This window comes from Dermacentor andersoni, chromosome 3 (assembly GCF_023375885.2).
Source record: "Dermacentor andersoni chromosome 3, qqDerAnde1_hic_scaffold, whole genome shotgun sequence".
NCBI lineage: Eukaryota > Metazoa > Arthropoda > Arachnida > Ixodida > Ixodidae > Dermacentor > Dermacentor andersoni.
Genome location: NC_092816.1, coordinates 197,000,769 through 197,018,145, shown reverse-complemented (window position 1 = coordinate 197,018,145; position 17,377 = coordinate 197,000,769). Strand labels below are relative to the sequence as shown.

Here is a 17,377-nt window from a genome sequence, read left to right as displayed (position 1 = left end):
GCCCACAACCAAACTATGGTCGCTAAAGAAAACGTTTTTAATGTCATACTTATTGCAGACGGGTGCCAAATCTGCCGAAACATAAATACGATCTAATCTAGCATGGCTGTCCCCCTGGTAGTGGGTAAACCGAGGCAATGTGCCATTTGACAGGAAGCACCCTACATCTTCTAACAGGTGACCTTCAGTCAGCGCATTTAGTACCGACACACTCGCATCTCGTATCGGTGCATCTCTTGTCCTGTCTTCTACTCTGGATACGCAATTAAAGTCCCCCATCATTATAATTGCCCTGTCACAATTCAGATAATGTTCAACACTTTCAAAAAACAATCTGCGCTCACTTGGTGTATTTGGGGCATGTAAACAAACTATTCGGAACTTCTGGGCTTGCAACGTTATGTCACATACAATAAGTCGTCCAGTGTCACACGCGTACACACTATCAACAGATTTACCTGTGGAGTGCTTCAAGAACAGCGCACAACCACCGGCTGTACCTACTGCATGCGCAACGCATACATTGTAGTACGCCCTAAAAGGTTCAACCATGCGGTTTGTTCCTTCCTGACTTTCGATCTTCGTTTCCTGTATGGCAATTACGTCCAATTCATTTTCCATAAAAAGTCGACTCAGCTGGTATTGTTTTCTCCGTGTCGACAGGCCCCGCACGTTAAGAGTACCTACATAAAACGGCGTTTGGAGAGTAACAGCCATTTTTTTTTATAAACACAAACCGCATAGTATCCCTTGCTTATCACAAGACGGCAAAACACTCAAATTTTTTATAGAAAATCCCAGTCGTTCCAGCCATTTTGACTAGAATTTAGACTTCGCTGTGACGACGTCAACGCACTGTCTTTCCAGTCCCTTCCGCTGATAGCGTCCGGTTGGAAAAAAAGAAGGCTCGACACCTTGTCACGTCGCCGGCGGGGCCGGCGGTTTCCGCTCGGGCCGTGGCTTGAGCGGTATTTTCGGTGCGGGTTTAAATGTAGTCCTTCGATGGGGTGTCGTTTTCACAGGCGGCTCATCCGTTGCATCCTGGTCGGTCTTGTGCCCTTCTTTGCCGTCCTCATGGAGTCGTTTTGGTGCAGGGCTGCTGGTACTTGCCATAATGACGTCTGTAGTCTCAGGGCTTTGCTCGACACTCGCGCCAGGTGCAATGTGTTGGCTCATTGGAGCGCCCATCGCCTGTGTCTCTACAGCCTCTGTTGAAGCGATGGCTGTGTCTTCCGCAATAATAACTGCAGCCTTTTGCTTCATATGTGACACGTTTGCTGCACCAATAGTTCGCAAGCTGTCTGCCTCGGGGGTAGTTTCGGCCGCGTCAGCCTCGTCCATTAGATGTTCCGTCGACAGTTCATCACTTGCTTTGACTCCGGCCACGTTTGCGTAGGTTCGCACGCAGACGCTTTCGTCGTGGCCATATCGCCGACATTTGGCACAACGCGGTACCCGGCAGTCGCGCCTGATATGGCCTGTGGCATGGCACCTCAAGCATAGCGGTGGGCGTCCCGGCGCAACGAGTAGAGCCATGATTCCTGCAACGCGCAACTGATGGGGTAAATCTTCTAGAGTTGCACCAGGCTTGAGCTTCAGACCAACCGTGCGCGTAGACGAGCCTTTGTCAGCTATTCCGTGCACTCACCAGCGCTCCTTGTAGATATCGCTTGCTTTCCCGTACGGTGCTAGAGCAGAGCGCACGTCTTCGTCCGGAACATTATGTAGCACCCAGTAAAGCTTGATGCGCACTTCTTGATTTTCGGGGTCAACCACAAAGCACCGTTTCTCCTTGACCAGAACTTCCCCAATTTCTACCATCTTCTTTGTAGCTTCTGCACTTCTAAAAGTGACGGCCCAAACATGGTTCATCTGGAACGCCCCCAAAGCTATCACTTCAGGAAGCACTCCGAGATGAACCAACGTGTCCCGAAAGTCTTCTACGCGGTAAGGCCTGGCTTTCAAATCCCCGTGAAGAAAAACAGTATTCGCTACAGACGCACCTGTTGGCAGCGACGGCAGAATAACTTGATAGTCCAGGGCTTCATCAGCAAAAAACCTGTTACCGCGGCCCGACTGGGCCGCTGATACCGCTCCGGCGGAGCACATTCCACACGCGTCCGTTTGCTATCACGGCCGGAAGTAGAATACCACTGTGCTACCGAGGCAGACAGGGCACACGACGAGACACTTCCAGTCTCGTTGCTGCTATTTTGGACGGAGTTGAAAAAGTAAAACAGCGTGCAGCGGTTACCCCTTAAAAGATTGGGATCTACTTTCAATATAATGCCCGATTGTGAGTGCACTATCGTGCAAGGCAAGCAAAAGAAAGCGCCGCCTTTGCCCCGAGTGAGGATCGAACTCACGACCTTCAGATGATGAGACTGACGCGCTGCCTACTGCGCTACCGAGGCAGACAGGGCACACGACGAGACACTTCCAGTCTCGTTGCTGCTATTTTGGACGGAGTTGAAAAAGTAAAACAGCGTGCAGCGGTTACCCCTTAAAAGATTGGGATCTACTTTCAATATAATGCCCGAATGTGAGTGCACTATCGTGCAAGGCAAGCAAAAGAAAGCGCCGCCTTTGCCCCGAGTGAGGATCGAACTCACGACCTTCAGATTATGAGACTGACGCGCTGCCTACTGCGCTACCGAGGTCCTCTTTTTATTACCTTCTTGGTACATGACACAATGAAAGACATACAAAACACTAATATCGCTTTACAAGTAAAAGATGCGAGCGGTGCACTGGCCAGCTCACACCAAAGGATTAAACGCGTTTCAGTTTGGCGAGGTTATCCATTAATAGGAGCCATTCCGGCTGTTCTTTTTGAGCCTTAAACACATCTCTTGCATAAGACACATTTTCAATGAAATACTCTCGTACAGGGAGGATAGTTTCATCGGCATGCCTAAACGCCATTCGATTTTTCCATATACTGTGTAAGCTGATAAGCATAAACATGTGCCACGGCACTTCGTCAGCGCTATCTACCGATATAAATCTTATGCCGTAAGGTGATATTAGAAGCTGCTTTTTTTAAAGTTCGTTGCAAGACGCCCCAGTGAAATACAGCGTCTGTGCAGTGAAGGAACATGTGATCTATAGTCTCCGTATTTCTACAGATTAGACAGTTTGTGGACCATGAGACAAATATTCCTTTCTCTTGTAGCCATGGTTTCACGGGCAGTGTGCCAGTGCGCAGCTGAAAGAAGAATGATTTCATTGAGGGCCGCACCGACATGTTTTTCACTCTCTTCAGTACATTCCCTTCAGAACCAACACTATATATGGAACGGTACAAAGATATAGGCAACATAGTATCAATAAGGTCTTTTTAAAGTTGTTTCCTTCTAACATCAGCAAGATACTGTGCAGAAAAGCCAACTTTCAAACATTGAAAAGCGCGCACAACCTCCCAAAGAAAGCCCCGCACCCGTACGCGTTTCGCAGGGCTGGATGATACAACATATTCAGGCAGTGCCTCTTTCAACCAAATTTGCATTACCGTACGCAGGAAAGCATCTTTTTGGTCTCGGAGGAACATAAATCTTGACACAAGTTGCCTAAGAAACAAATGAGCCAAACCTAGGCCACCTTTTCCCACGGACCGAAAGAGATTTGTGCGACTTGTCCTCTATCAACTCGACCCCCAAATGAACACTGCGAGAACTCGGTGCAATCTCTACACGCTGGTCTGTGACATACACAGTGCCTGCAGCACATACCATACCTTGGCCACCAGAAAGAGGTTACCTACTGTGGCTCGAGCAAAAATTGAAAGATCGCGGCCACCCCATTTGTGCGTACATTCACGTGTGCGCTCAGTTTCCGCTTCCCAATATTTTGCAGGTTCTCGATAGTGGTCTAGCGGTACTCCCAAGTATTTGACAGATGACGTTGCCCACTGAACGCTCTGAAACATTTCAGGCGCATAATCCCATTTTTCGTGCCAGAAACCAAAACACTTTTCCCAGTTTATCACACTTCCGGAGGCTTTGCAAAACCTAACCGCGTCCTCACCACTTCAGTTAGACTTTCCCTATCTTCGCAAAATATGGCGATATCGATATGGCGCAAGTACTTTAACTTCAGTGGACAACATCGTGAAGCCACGCACTTTTCCGTTTGATATTATTTTCTGGCAAAAAGGTTCGAGATACAGTGCAAACAACAATGGAGACAATGGGCACCCTTGCCTCACGGAAGAACGAACTGTGATACTTTCACTCAGCTGCTTATTAACAATAAGGTTTGCCGTACAACCAGCATATGCCATTTTGACACCTTCCAAGAGCACTCGGCCCACATTCACGAGTTCGAGGATACAAAACAGAATATGGTGGTTGACGCGGTCGAAGGCCTTTTCCATGTCCAGTTGCAACATGGCTACACGTTTATCAAAAGCATCGCAGCATTCTAATATGCTCCGAGCTACGTGAATATTTGTCTTTATCGTACGTCCTTTAATCCCGCACGTTTGGTGCCTACCTACGATAGCTTTTATTACATTCTGCAACCTTTTGCCCAGAACCTTCATGAATATACTATAGTCCACATTCGTGAGACTTGTGGGCCGATACCCTCTGACTGACAATCTCTTAACCGGGTCTTCACTCTTCGGAACTAGGATGATGTGACTTCTTCGGAAGGACGGAGGCATCATCTGATTTTCGTATGTTTCTTGAATTACGCTGTGTAGAATATGCGCCATGTCAGACTTAAACGCTTTGTAAAAAGCTGCGCCCAGCCCGTCGGGACCAGGTGATTTGGCGGAGCTTAACTCGTCGATTGCGCGCTCTACTTCCGCTGCACTAATCGATGCCTCGAGCCCCAGCTTGACTTCATCCTCTAAGATAGGCATCAGTGCCAAAAACTCCACCGCGAGGCCTTCTTCAACACGTGACTCGTGACCCAGTAGTCCTTCGTAATAATCAACAAACGCACGTTGAATAGTGTTAGAGTCACGAGCCATTTCGCCCTTGTACTCTATCGCTTTTATCTCGTTCTTTACTGCATATCGTTTTTCGTCGCACAGGGACCGCTTTGTCGGCTTCTCGCCAAACCACAACCGTTCTGCACGTGCGCGTATCACCGCTCCTTTATATTTCTCTTTATCCATCAGTTCTAACTTATTCTTTGTTTCTTTTATTTCTTTTTCGTACTGGCCCGGCTGAGCACTTTCCAACCTCAGCAGCAAATCTAAGCGGCTCTGAAATTCTTTTTCGTCTGCCTTGTCGCTTTGGCGCCACGCACTCGCTCTTTCTATAGCGATCATTCTTATTTCTTCTTTAAAATGTTCCCATTTTCCAATAATGTCCCCCTGATCACCCGTTTGCAAACAGTCAATTTTTTCTTTTACTGTAAACACAAAACGTTCATCCTCAAGAAGCCTTACATTAAATTTCCATAGTTTCCAGTTGAACTTCGGCCTTTTGGGCTTCGTTCCTATTGTAACCATTACCATGCAATGATCGCTGAACGCAACGTTTTTAATCAAGTAGTCACTGCACAATGGGACCACGCCAGCAGACGCATAAACCCTGTCAAGTCTTGCATGACTTCCTTGGTGGAAATGTGTGAACTGCAGACGGGCACCTTCTGACAGAGCACTCCCGACGTCTTCCAAATTGTGCTCCAGGACAATTGCATTCAAAAGTAACGAGCTCTGGTTTCGAATGGTCGCGTTAGTAACTCTGTCTTCGGGCATGCATACGCAGTTGAAGTCACCCATCAGAATAATGTATCTAGGAGACTTAGATAGGGCTGGACCATTTCGAAGAAAGCTTTGCGCTCATTTTTCTTATTTGGGGCATACACACACATTACGCGCCACTGTAAATCAAGATACGAAAAATCACACATCACAAAACGCCCGGGTGTTGAAAACTGTAACAGATTCTTCAATAACACCTAAAGAATTTCGAGTTAAAATGGCACACCCTCCCGACATACCAACAGAATGACACACGCATACATTGTGACGGCTTCTAAAAGGCTCAGCCATGCGGTTCGTCTGAGCTTCACTTTCCACGTTGGTCTCTTGCACTGCCACTACGTCCACATGGTTCTCAAGCAGGAGGCGACTTTATCGATACTGACGCCGCCTCGCTGCCAGTCCCCTTACATTAAACGTGGCAAATTTAAGTGCTGCTTCTGTTCTGCCTGCCATGTGCGCGACAAATTAAATAGGCCGAACGGCTTCGTGCTCACCTTCAGCCTTAATACACCGAGAAGTGAAGCTCAGCAATTTTCCCTTCTCAAGAGTTCTCGAGCCCACCCAGGAGGCGTGCTCGCTTTCTGCAGCAGGCTGGCGCAGCCTCAGCGCGCTGGTCGTCGTAGTCCTGTTGTGGGTCGCCTCTCGTCCCTTGTCAAGCCAGAAGGGAGCCATGGTTGCTACGTCGGTGTAGTCTTTGCCGGCTTTTTGTCCGGCGGGATGTTGGGCTTCGGGCGAAACGTCGGCTGGCGCTGCGCTCCCGATTTGGGGGGTGGCTCGTCGATACTCGCAGAAGAAGGCTGAACCTCTTCGACACAGGCCTTCTGTGTCCTCTTTGCTGGAGCACTACTCATGCTTGGTTGGACGACGTCCATGCCTTCTCCCTCCTCTTGACGTTTTCCATGTACTGCTTCCGCAGCAGTACTTGTGCTTAGTTCCGCTGCGTCAATCTTCGGGGCTACAACAGCCTGCTTCGACGGAGTGGTCTGGTCTTCAGTCTTTGTCGCTGCCACTCCCCCCTTGACGGCATTAGGCGCTGCCTGCGGCGTATTCTTTTCTGCTGTTCTCGCTGCCTCCTCGGATTCATCCGCATCCATGAGAAGTTCGGAGTCGTTTTCTCCTCTCATATGCCCTGTGACATTTGCGTACGTTTTGACGCACTGCGATTGGTCACGGCCGAAGCGACGGCACTGACTGCAGCGGGGAACTTTGCATTCACGTCGGACGTGTCCTGAGGTATGGCACCTTAGGCAAAGCGGGGCTCTTGCAGAAATCACAACGAGGGCCTGCTCTCCAGCAATGCGTAGCTGGTGAGACAGGTCATCAATTGTAACTCCAGGCTTCATCTTCAAGGACACACAACGCGTTGACGAACCTTTCTCCATGACTCCCTGAACGCGCCAGCGTTCCTTGGCGACTTCCGTCCCCGTTCCGTAAGGTGCAAAGGCTGTTCGCACATCTTCGTCTTGCACGTTGTACAACATCCAGTGGATCTTCATCCTCACGTCCTGGTCGTCGGGATCAATGACAATGCACCGTCGTTCTTTAACAGTCACTTCACGGGCCCAAAGCAGCTTCTTCATTGCTTCAACACTCTTGAACGTCATAGCCCAGATGTGATTCATTTAGTACGCCCTCAAGGCGACAACCTCGAGGAGCAGTGCCAAACGAGCCAGTGCGTCGCGAAAATCCTCGACCTTGTAGGGCCTTGCTCTGACGTCGGCGTGCAAAAACAGCGTATTTACAACAATTCGACCTTTTAGTAGCCGCGGCAAAATAACTTCATAATCCTGGTCACTCGAGCCAGCAAACCTGTTTCCACGGCCAAGCTGGGCCGCTGATACCGCTCCGTTGGAGCACATGATGCGCACGTCCGTCACGCTCGGTGGCCAGAAGTGGAATCATCTGCGCTACCGAGGCAGACAGGGCACACGACCAGACACTTCCAGTCTCGTTACTGCTATTTTGGACGGAGTTGAAAAAAGTAAAATAGCGTGCAGCAGTTACCCCTTAAAAAATTGGAATCTACTTTCATTATAGTGCCCGAATATGAGTGCACTATCGCGCAAGGCAGCAAAAACAAAGCGCCGCCTTTGCCCCGAGTGAGGATCGAACTCACGCCCTTCAGATTATGAGACTGACGCGCTGCCTACTGCGCTACCGAGGCAGACAGGGCACACGACGAGACACTTCCAATTTCGTTGCTGCTATTTTGGACGGAGTTGAAAAATGAAAATAGCGTGCAGCAATTACCCCTTAAAAGATTGGAATCTACTTTCATTATAATGCCCGAATATGAGTGCACTATCGCGCACGGCAGCAAAAACGAAGCGCCGCGTTTGCCCCGAGTGAGGATCGAACTCACGACCTTCAGATTATGAGACTGACGTGCTGCCTACTGCGCTACCGAGGCTTTTTTTTGTTTTTAAACTTTTATTCAGGAAAGGCATGTACATACATAAAACCCACCTTGGTCTGCTTGACCAGTGTGGTTACTTAAACATTTTTCATTCGTACCAACTCATCAAGTACCAAAATTCAATCTGGTGACTCGGTTAAAGTACCATATACCTCGCGCATGTAGGTTATGCTCTCTATAAAGTGTTCTCTGGCTGACTTTGCCTTGGGGTCTGCGAGCCTGACTCCCATTTTTGTGATCCAAAGGCTATGTAGCCCCAGTATCATGATCATGTCATAGGGGAAGCTGTTTTCATTCTGTACTGAGAGATATCGAATTCCGTGTGGTGTTATCGGGAACACTTTCTTCAGGGTTCGTTGCAAAACATCCCAAAAAAAGACTGGATCCAAACAATCAATGAACGTGTGTTCGATTGTTTCTGGTTTCTTGTACAAAAGGCAGTTTGTTGTCTACGGCACAAATATTCCTTTTTCATCGAGCCATGTTTTTACAGGGAGTGTGTTTGTGTGTAATTTGAAAAAGAATGTTTTAACAGCTCCTCTAACAGTCATTTTTCGAACTCTTTTTAATACATCTTGCCCTGGGCCTGCAATGTTTGGCGATCTGTATAATGGTACTAGCATCATTACATCGATTACATCTTTATATAGTTTCTTTCTCGGTACAAGGCTCAGGTACTCGAATGAGAAGCGTGTTTTAAGTATCCTAAACGACGTGACTAATTCCCTGAAGTAACCTTTTACACCACAGTCGATTGCAGCCGCACTAGACACAACAAATTCGGGCGATACATTCTTAAGGCGCATTTGCATCACCGCTCCCAAAAACGGGTCTCCCGTGTCCCGCAGGAACATAAAACGCGACACAATTTGTCGGATGAACAGATGAGAAAGGCCGAGGCCTCAGTCTTTCACTGGTCGAAACAGATTAGTGCGGCTGATTCTCTCCCAATTGGAGCCTCAAATAAAAACCGCAAATATTCGGTGCAGTTTCTGCACGTTGACGCGTGACATTGACAAAAACTGCAACACATACCACACTTTGGCAATCAAAAAACCATTGCAAGCACTGGCCCTAGCAAACATCGATAATTCGCGGCCTTGCCACCCTCCAACTTTTTCCTTCACCCTTGGCGTCAGGTCATCCCAGTAATCTGCACTTTGTTTATATTGCTCGAGAGGCACGCCTAAATACGTAGAAGGACTTCTTGCCCACGTGATGGTCGCAAATCTTTCTGGTTTAAAGTCCCATATTCCGTGCCAGAAACCGACACTTTTTTCCCAGTTTATCGCGGAACCTGTCTGTTTGCAAAAATCTTTGGTGACGCTTATGGCTTCTTCTATGCTATTGAGGTCAGTGCAAAAGATTGCTACATCATCAGCGTAGGCAAGGATTTTCAAATGATGCGTCTGAAGCCTCAAACCAAGTACTTTTTCATTAATAATAAGACTGAGGCAGAAGGGTTCAAGATAAAGAGCGAAAAGCAGCGATGACAACGCACATCCTTGTTTTATAGATGACCGGACGTCAATACTCTGGGTGAGGTTCTTGTTAACTATGATGCGTACAGTACAATCATTATAAGCCACGTTTAATCCTTCTAATAACACTTTGCCAATACTGACATGTTCAAGCACAGAGAAAAGAACATCGTGTGCGACACGGTCGAAAGCCCTGGCGAGATTGAGTTGTAACATAGCAGCTCGTCCCGAGATGGCATCACAACATTCTAGAACGCTGCGGGCTACATGCACATGTGTACATATCGAACGTCCTCTTATTCCACATGTCTGGTGCGGTCCAACGAGAAGCATAATAACGCTTTGCAAACGTTTAGCTAAAATTTTGGTATAGATATTATAGTCCACATTTGCAAGAGTTATTGGGCGATAGGCCCCTACTGATAACAGTCTAGTTGGATCATCTGTCTTCGGTACCAAAACAATATGGGCAGCGCGGAAGGAAGGCGGTAACCGTTTTTCCTCATAGGCTTTGCTAATAACGTTATGCGAAATTGGGCTTATTTCTTCAATGAATATTTTGTAAAAGGCTGCTCCTATTCCGTCCGGCCCAGGTGTTTTTCCTGGAGTTAATTCTTTTATGGCACTTTTCACTTCCTCTATACTTATTGGCTGTTCTAATCGCGTCTTACATTCTTCATCGAGCTTAGGCATTAGATTAATAACCTCGGTTCTCAGCCCAGTTCTATCGCCTTTTTTATTCGCAAATAATTCGCTGTAATGTTCGAGAAATGCCTGCTCAATTTTACTCCTGTCTGATGTCTGTTCGTTACGGTAGTTGATCTGTCGTATTTCGTTTTGAGCCGCGTATTTTCTTCGGTCACACATCGCTCGCTTGTTGGGCGTTTCACTCAACCATATCTTTTCGGCTCGCGCCCTTATCAGTGCTGCTCTGTACTTTTCGGTTGCAATTACTTCTAGTTTGCTTTTCACTTCGCGAATTGCTTTTATATACATGCCGGGATTGCCGCTTTTCATACATATAAGAAAATCGAGTTGGCACTGGAGTTCTTTTTCATTACACTTTTGCTTTTGACTAATAATGGTTCCCCTTTCAATCGCAATAATCTTGACGTCGTTCTTAAAGTTTTCTCGCTCAGCTGCCCACCCATGTGGCCCTTCGGATGTCATTTGTTAAGTCTTTTTGTTACACACTCCATAAATTTTTCATCTTGCAAAAGTTTCCCATTGAAATTCCACAAAGCCCAATTAAAACGGCTTTTTCTGAGGTTGCTTCCTAGTGTAGTCATGACAAGGCTATGGTCGCTGAAAGACACATGTTTCACTTCATTGTGGCCACAATCCCTTGCAAGATCAACTGTGACATAGATTCTATCCAGCCTAGCACAGCTTCCGCGCTGGTAATGAGTATAGATAGGGCTACTTCCTCTTAACAATAAATAACCGAGGTCTTCTAAATAATATTCCTGGTGCAGTGAAACAAGCACTCGCGAACTTTTATCTCGTACAGGGGTGTTCTTGGCTCGATCTTCAGCCAAACATACACAATTAAAATCACCAAGCACAATTAAGTATTTATCACTTTGTAAAAATTGTTCTAAGTCTTCAAACAAAACAACACGCTCATAATCGATGTTTGGCGCATATATACAGATAACACGCCATTGCCTTGCGCAGTACGAAAAGTCAACAGCAAGCAACCGTCCCGCCTCTGACGCAACTACTTTTTCACCTTCAATGCCCACGTTGTTCCTTATATAATTTGCACAACCACCAGAGGTGCCTGTCGCATGGCTAACACAAACATTAAAGTGCCTTCGAAAAGTTCCCACCATTCGATCCGTCTGCTCCTCACTTTCTATCTTTGTTTCTTGCACGGCTACTATGTACAAGTTATTTTCCAGAAAAAGTCGATTAAGTTGATTTTGCCGTTTCTTAGTCGCCAATCCCCGTACATTCGAAGTGGCAACACGCAAGGGAAGAGCAAGTTTTTCGTTCCTAATTTGTGAAGAGCACTCGGATCGGGCAGTGTTTACTCCAGAAGTCAAGGATGCAGTGGAGTCTTCACTCAGTTGTGGCAGTAGTGGGTCAGAATGAAGTCGCTGCCCGTCGCCTGCTTCCTCAACCGAAGTTCAGTAGCTGGACGGGACAGCATCGTCTAGGCGGCGTCGCTTATTCGGTCCCATCTTGCTCACTCACCAAGTGGAAACGAATCCCCGCCTTTATTTCGGCGGTTTATCCACCGGGCGTCTATCAGGAGGAATGTTTGGTTTCGGCTTTAACGACGTTCGCCGCTGTGAACGCCGTTTTCAAAGGCGGCCCCCCGCCACCTGCACCACCCAGATGGTCCGGTTCGCCGACACTGTCGCTGTGCATGCGCTTTGCCGACGCCTCTACAACGCCTTCCATTGTTTGACACTGCACTGTCGGTGTTTCATTTGGCGACGTCACCATAGCTTCACTAGAAGATTTCCCTTGATGACATTTTCTATTCATTTTGTTGTGCACATCGTCACTGTTTGCACCGGCCAGATTTCTTTCACACGTTATTGTTTCAATACCTGGCTCACGTTGTTGTACTGCTGCCGGAGGCGTTTCCACAGGTTTTGGTTCTTTCGTCACCGTGGCAGCTGCATTTTCAGCTTCAGCCTCGTCCATGATATTAACCAATATGTCAGCGTCCTTTCTGTGGCCCGTTATATTTGCGTACGTGGGCACGCACTCGCTTTTGTCATGGCCGAAGCGTCGGCACCATGAGCATTGCGGGATCCGGCAGTCGCGACGCATATACCCTTTACCCTGGCAGCGCAAGCAAAGTGGCGCCTTGCCTGGAATAGCTACGAGAGCAGGCTCACCAGCGACACGTACTTGATATGGAATATCTTCAGTCGTGACCTCGGCCTTCAGCTTGAGGTTCAGCACGCGCGTTGTCGTACCTTTTTCAGAAATGCCAAGGACACGCCAGCGCTTCTTTGTCGTTTCCATAACCTCACCGTATGGCTCAAAGGCCACAGGTACGTCGTCGTTCGTCACATTAGGGAGGACCCAGTGGATTTTCACTCGGACATCTTGGTTGTTCGGGTCTACTACCAAACATTTTCTGTCTTTCACAGTAATATTTCCCGCAGTCAACAACTTCATGCTTTCATGGCTCTTGAACGCAACAGCCCACACATGATTCATCTGAAATGCTCCTAAGGCCTCAACCTCAGGCAGCTGTTCCAAACGTCCAAGAACATCCCGGTAGTCTTCCACTCCGCACGGCCTTGCTCGTAGGTCACCGTGCAAAAAAAGTGTATTAAAAAAAATACGACCTTTTGGCAAATGAGGCAGGAGCACTTGGTAGTCCTGGCTGTCTTCCATGTCGTCCCTGTTTCCGCGGCTAAACTGGGCCGCTAACACCGCCCCGTTGGAGCACATGAAAAACACGTCCGTAGGCTTTCGCGGCCGGAAGTGTAATCCACTGCGCTACCGAGGCAGACAGGGCACATGACGAGACACTTCCAGTCTCGTTACTGCTATTTTGGACGGAGTTGAAAAAAATAATATAGCGTGCAGCAGTTACCCCTCAAAAGATTGGAATCTACTTTCATTATAATGCCCGAATATGAGTGCATTATCGCGCAAGGCAGCAAAAACAAAGCGCCGCCTTTGGCCCGAGTGAGGATCGAACTCACGACCTTCAGATTATGAGACTGACGCGCTGCCTACTGCGCTACCGAGGCAGACAGGGCACACGACGAGACACTTCCAGTCTCGCTGCTGCTATTTTGGACGGAGTTGAAAAAAGTAAAATAGCGTGCAGCAGTTACCCCTCAAAAGATTGGAATCTACTTTCATTATAACGCCCGAATATGAGTGCACTATCGCGCAAGGCAGCAAAAACAAGGCGCCGCCTTTGCCCCGAGTGAGGATCGAACTCACCACCTTCAGATTATGAGACTGACGCGCTGCCTACTGCGCTACCGAGGCAGACAGGGCACACGACGAGACACTTCCAGTCTCGCTGCTGCTATTTTGGACGGAGTAGAAAATAATAAAATAGCGTGCAGCAGTTACCCCTTAAAAGATTGGAATCTACTTTCATTATAATGCCCGAATATGAGTGCACTATCGCGCAAGGCAGCAAAAACAAAGCGCCGCCTTTGCCCCGAGTGAGGATCGAACTCACGACCTTCAGATTATGAGACTGACGCGCTGCCTACTGCGCTACCGAGGCAGACAGGGCACACGACGAGACACTTCCAGTCTCGCTGCTGCTATTTTGGACGGAGTAGAAAATAATAAAATAGCGTGCAGCAGTTACCCCTTAAAAGATTGGAATCTACTTTCATTATAATGCCCGAATATGAGTGCACTATCGCGCAAGGCAGCAAAAACAAAGCGCCGCCTTTGCCCCGAGTGAGGATCGAACTCACGACCTTCAGATTATGAGACTGACGCGCTGCCTACTGCGCTACCGAGACTTTTTTTTTTTTTCTTTATTGCCGACTTCAACACGTCAGTTTACAAAATCAGTCCGCGCGAAGAACACAACACGTATGCTAAAAATACGTCACCCTCACTTGGGGTTACGTGATGAGATTAAAATTCACGCATGTGTAGCAAAGCTTCCATTCTTGGAAGCCACTCAGGCACTGGGTCTTGTATCTTGTATCCTTCAATAGCTCTGCTAACAGATTCACAAAAATACTGTCTTATCGGCCTGGCATCAATGTCTGCGTGGCTGACCGCCATCCTGGATCGCCAAATACTGTACAGGCCCAATATCATAATCATGTCAAAAGGAACCCCGTCTTCACTCTCGACGGGTAGAAATCTAATTCCGAAAGCATCAACCAGTAAGTCTTTTTTAATCGTGCGTTGGAGAATGTCCCAAAAGAAAAGGGCTTCCCAACAATCTAAGAAAACATGTTCGATAGTTTCCGGCTTCCGGCATATGAAACAATGATTTCCCCAAGGCACAAAGAAACCCTTCGCTTCCAAATACGTCTTGACTTCAAGAGTGTTCGTATGGAGCTTAAAGAAGAAACTTTTAACTCCGCCTGGTACAGTCATTCTTTTCACACGTTTTAGAACTGACTGCCATGGACCTGCACAGTACAACGACCTGTACAACGGTACCGGAAGAAAGACCTCACACAGGTCCTTATAAAGTTTCTTTCGCGACACCACTGACAAATATTCAAACGAAAATCGCACTTGCAAGACGCGACATGCCATGTACACCTCTTTAAGGAAGCCAAAAATGCTCCCTTGCATACTCTCCGAACTAACAACCAAATTTGGCAAAACCCTGCCCAACCTAACCTGACACACAGTTCGCAAAAAGGGGTCATTCGTGTCACGAAAAAACATAAATCGGTTAACCAACTGGCGCAGATATAGATGGGCCAAACCTAGTCCTCCAGAGCGGACGCGGTGAAACAGATTGGTGCGTCGTGTCCGCTCCCAAGTGCTTCCCCACACAAAAACCGCAAATACACGGTGCAGCTTCTGCACATTGACGCGAGAACAATGAATTGCTTGCAAGACATACCACAGCTTGGTTACAAAAAAAAGGTTACAAATTGTGGCACGCGCGAAAATAGACCAGCTGAAGCCTTTGAGCCTGTCGGCCTTCTCACGCATTTCAGCAACTTGGCATTTCCAATATGGCTCACTGTCGCGATAATTCTCCAGCGGCACTCCTAAATATTTTACTGGGGTTGCTGTCCAAGTCATGTTTGCGAAATTCGTTGGGGTTAAGGGCCAGTCGCCGTGCCAGAACCCCAAACACTTAGCCCAGTTCACAGCACTCCCGCTCACAGAACAAAAGTCTTTCACAATTTGAACCACAACACGAACGCTTTCGTAGTCAGCACAGAATACGGCAATGTCATCAGCATACGCGAGAATGCGGACCTCCGCCGCGTGCAAACGAAAACCATGAACGCTGTTGCTTTCAATAACGCTCAAACAAAAAGGTTCAATATACAAACAAAAAAGCAATGGTGACAGGGGGCAACCCTGACGCACAGAGCGTTGCACTTGGATGCGCGCTCCCACCCCCTTATTTACTAACAACCGCGTCGTGCATCCTCTGTACGCCATGGCTACGCCTTGGCAGATGACTGATCCGACATTAACGTGCTCTAAAACAGAGAACAAGAGGTCATGCGGCACCCTGTCGAAGGCTTTCTCTAGATCGAGCTGGAGCATTGCGATGCCTTCATGCAAAGCGTCGCAACACTCGAGCACGGACCGGGCTGTGTGTATGTTGGTATATATGGTGCGACCTTTGATACCACAGGTCTGATGTGGTCCCACTAATTCTTGCATCACGGCTTGGAGTCTTTTAGCCAGAATTTTCATGAAGATCTTGTAGTCTACATTAGTCAGGGATATGGGTCGGTAAGCGGTAACCTGTCGCAGTCTAGCTTCATCTTCGCTTTTTGGTATTAAAATTGTATGGGATGTTAAAAATGAAGGAGGAAGCATATCCTTGTCATAAGCCTCATTAAACAGTGTAGCCAAAACCGGTGCTAAATCATCTTTGAATGCCTTATAAAGCGGTGCTACTAGCCCGTCTGGTCCTGGGGACTTTCCCGGGTTGAGGTCTTCTATGGCTTTCCGCACTTCTTCTGTTGAAATGGGCAGTTCTAGCCGCTCTTTCGTATCATCACTAAGCCGCGGCATTAAAGAGAGGAAACGGGTCTTGAAGTCTTCGGTTCTTACTTTGGTGTAACCAAAGAGCCCGCTGTAGTATTCATAAAAGGCCCTTTCTATATTTCCTTTGTCTACGAAGATTACACCGTTCCACTCTATTTTTGGTATGTCATTCTTGCGGGCGTGCCTTTTTTCCAAGCCGAAAGCACGTTTTGTGGGCATTTCGCCCGCTAACAGCCGCTGTGCCCTCGCCCTCACGATCGCTCCTCGATATCGCTCCGTATCTATTGCTTCTAGTTTCTGCTTGACGGTGCGCATTTCTTCGGTGCAAGTGCCTGGCTGCTTTCCTTCTTGCATTATCAAAAACTTTAGGTCATCTCTCAGCGTGTTTTCCTGCAGCCTTTGCTTTTGCTTTATAGCGCACGATCGTTCAATTGCCATCATTTTCATTGCCTGCTTAAATCTTTCCCACTTCGCTCCCAGAAGTTCGTTGTCCGCCATTGGCAGTTCGTGTATCGCCGACGTAACGCGATCCACGAAGATATCATCGTTTAGAAGCTTCTCATTAAGTTTCCAGTTTTCCCACACAAATTTGCTTTTCGTTCCTTTTCTTTTACCTACATGGAAGACAACAAGACAATGGTCACTGAACGGCACTGGTTGTACGCTGTATTCGCCGCAGTACGGTATCAGTTCAACAGATACGTACGCCCGATCCAGACGCGCGTGACTCGTTCCTTGGAAATGGGTAAACCGAACGCCAGAACCACATCCGAGACAATCACCAACATCCTCTAGATGACAGCGATCAATTATGTCACTTAAACAGGCAGTACTCGCATCTCGGTAGGGCGTCGCACTGGTTTTGTCTCGTGCCATGCTTACGCAGTTGAAATCGCCAAGTAAGACAAGCAGACGGTCTGTGTCACAATGGTTGCCGACTATCTCAAAAAGGTTTCGCCTCTCTTCCGTGTTAGTGTGTGCGTAGATACAGATAATACGCAATTCCAAACCAGCAAGTGTGATGTCACAGACAATCCATCGACCGAAAACGCAAGTCACAACTCTTTCCACAATCGCTCCCAGAGACTGGCGAATCAACAGCATGCA

General features: G+C 47.6%; 8 non-coding genes across 8 annotated transcripts; all 8 read right to left on the bottom strand.

Annotated features, from left to right (window-relative positions):
- Positions 1-2,341: 2,341 nt before the first annotated feature.
- On the bottom strand, positions 2,342-2,414 carry TRNAM-CAU (transfer RNA methionine (anticodon CAU)). The gene has a single exon. It is a non-coding gene; the product is annotated as a tRNA-Met (tRNA).
- A 173-nt stretch (positions 2,415-2,587) lies between these two features.
- TRNAM-CAU (transfer RNA methionine (anticodon CAU)) lies at positions 2,588-2,660 on the bottom strand. Its single transcript has one exon. It is a non-coding gene; the product is annotated as a tRNA-Met (tRNA).
- A 5,153-nt stretch (positions 2,661-7,813) lies between these two features.
- Positions 7,814-7,886, bottom strand: TRNAM-CAU (transfer RNA methionine (anticodon CAU)). Its single transcript has one exon. It is a non-coding gene; the product is annotated as a tRNA-Met (tRNA).
- A 173-nt stretch (positions 7,887-8,059) lies between these two features.
- On the bottom strand, positions 8,060-8,132 carry TRNAM-CAU (transfer RNA methionine (anticodon CAU)). The gene has a single exon. It is a non-coding gene; the product is annotated as a tRNA-Met (tRNA).
- A 5,139-nt stretch (positions 8,133-13,271) lies between these two features.
- On the bottom strand, positions 13,272-13,344 carry TRNAM-CAU (transfer RNA methionine (anticodon CAU)). The gene has a single exon. It is a non-coding gene; the product is annotated as a tRNA-Met (tRNA).
- Positions 13,345-13,518: 174 nt separating this feature from the next.
- TRNAM-CAU (transfer RNA methionine (anticodon CAU)) lies at positions 13,519-13,591 on the bottom strand. Its single transcript has one exon. It is a non-coding gene; the product is annotated as a tRNA-Met (tRNA).
- Positions 13,592-13,765: 174 nt separating this feature from the next.
- TRNAM-CAU (transfer RNA methionine (anticodon CAU)) lies at positions 13,766-13,838 on the bottom strand. The gene has a single exon. It is a non-coding gene; the product is annotated as a tRNA-Met (tRNA).
- A 174-nt stretch (positions 13,839-14,012) lies between these two features.
- On the bottom strand, positions 14,013-14,085 carry TRNAM-CAU (transfer RNA methionine (anticodon CAU)). Its single transcript has one exon. It is a non-coding gene; the product is annotated as a tRNA-Met (tRNA).
- Between the last annotated feature and the right edge of the window lie 3,292 nt (positions 14,086-17,377).